Genomic DNA, 2,161 nt, shown 5'->3' with positions numbered 1-2,161 from the left:
CTTTTAAGGTCGCGGTAATATCGAACTTGATTTCACGGAGAGTATGATATTTCTTCTCTATGGACACTAAGGTAGATGTAAAATGGATCCGTTAACTAAGATAACGGTTAGATCCATTCTATATCTACCTTAGTATTTAACCCTGGGGCTTAATATTCGAGTATGATCTCCTAGAATACTTCGTATATAAACCGGCTCGAATGAATCTTCTTTCGAATCTCGTTTAGTTTTCGAAGGTTATACGTTACCCCTACTTCTTTTTAGCGATCTTGTTATTATTAACTACCTACTTCTTCATAGCGTAGTAGTGTTTAGGCTTATCTAGTTTCGATACCTTATAATGAAAGGGCTGTAGCCTTCGGTCCCCCGGTTTAAGGTATATACCCTCGAATATACTGTGCGGGATTTCATGGAGGCGCATAACCGTTATCGACGTATAGATCGCTCTCCACGCTAATACCATTAACTCGCCTATATTGCGGAAAGGGAGGTTCGGGGCGACGTTATAGGCTCTGAGTAACGCCTCAGCGTAGCGAGTCTGAGGTTCCTGCACCCCTCCTCTTAAGCGTGAGGGCCTAAGCCCTAAGCAACGCCTCAGCGTAGCGAGTCTGAGGTTCCTGCACCTCCTCCTCTTAAGCGCGAGGGCCTAAGCCCTGAGGTTCCTGCACCTCCTCCTCTTAAGCGCGAGGGCCTGGGCCCTAAGTAACGCCTCAGCGTAGCGAGTCTAAGGTTCCTGCACCCCCTCCTCTTGAGCGCGAGGGCCTGTACCCTGAGCAACGCCTCAGTATAGCGAGTCTAAGGTTCCTGCACCCCCTCCTCTTAAGCGCGAGGGCCTAGGCCCTAAGCAACGCCTCAGCGTAGCGAGTCTGAGGTTCTTACACCTCCTCCTCTTAAGCGCGAGGGTATGGGCTCTAAGCAACGCCTCAGCGTAGCGAGTCTAAGGTTCCTACACCTCCTCCTCTTAAGCGCGAGGGCCTAGGTAAGTATTTCGACGAGCGATAGTGATAGGGACACCCGGGGATTTCCCAGTGTATGTGATAGAGGTATCCGAATCTCTTTAGACGGTTTAATAATGGGCGCGTAAATGCGAAAACAGGTGTCGACTTAGTTTTCTCGGAGGGCGAGGAAGTTGCGGCATGTTAATTTTTACTGGTATACTTTCTCTCCGTGCGGCTATAGCTACGTCCATTCGCGCTGTTCGGTTTTCTCTTTTAGGTAGGTTTCTTAGGTATCTCGTTAAGGTTGGGGAGGGTAGTAAGTTCTCCTGATCTTTTTTATTAGTTTATCTAAGTATTAAAGTCAAGTGTAGTTACCGTATATGTCTCGGTATGTACTTAGTGTAGTATTAATATTGTAGGTTTAGTATCGCGGAGCGTTCATTGTTCGAATACCCAGATATCCTACGTTTACCTATATACCCATTCATTTTGTTAAAGAGATTAGGGTGTAGAATGGATCCATTCTATAGCTAGGGTTAATAATGCTGTATAATATATCGAGTCCGCTGTTCGAATGTAGATCGAGTACGGGAGGGTACGTGGTAAATGAAATGGGGAGCTACCTAGAGCGCGCTTAGAGGGGGTTACGCTATAAATAAACTAATGGGTGAATTATCACGCTATAAGCGGACCAATGGATGAATTGTCACGCTGTAAGCGAACCAATGGGTGAATTATCACGCTATAAGCGGACCAATAGATGAATTGTCACGCTGTAAGCGAACCAATGGGTGAATTATCACGCTATAAGCGGACCAATAGATGAATTGTCACGCTGTAAGCGAACCAATGGATGAATTGTCACGCTGGCTAGACTAGGCTACTTTAGTATTTAGTACAGATAATGCTTGGCGGTATACGCTTCAACGCCTCGAGATAGGGTATTTTCAGACTTCGATATCTTAATAACGCGACTAGCTATAGAGATAGGGAGACCTACGTTAGATAGAGGAAGAAAAATAATATATAAATACCTATAATAAAAGAAAAATATCTAACGGAGAACGTTAACCTTAAGGAGTAGAAGAAGGATAGATTAATATATCGGTATACTAAAGTATTAATCGGTAGAGTTACTAACTTATTAAAATTCTATTATTATATAAAAACTAGATATAGTTTAGTATACCGGTATACTAAAGTATTAATCGGTAGAGTTACTA

Source organism: Fonsecaea pedrosoi, assembly GCF_000835455.1.
Source record: "Fonsecaea pedrosoi CBS 271.37 unplaced genomic scaffold supercont1.6, whole genome shotgun sequence".
Lineage (NCBI taxonomy): Eukaryota > Fungi > Ascomycota > Eurotiomycetes > Chaetothyriales > Herpotrichiellaceae > Fonsecaea > Fonsecaea pedrosoi.
The sequence above is the reverse complement of the archived record's forward strand: the minus strand, read 5'-3'. Positions refer to the sequence as shown.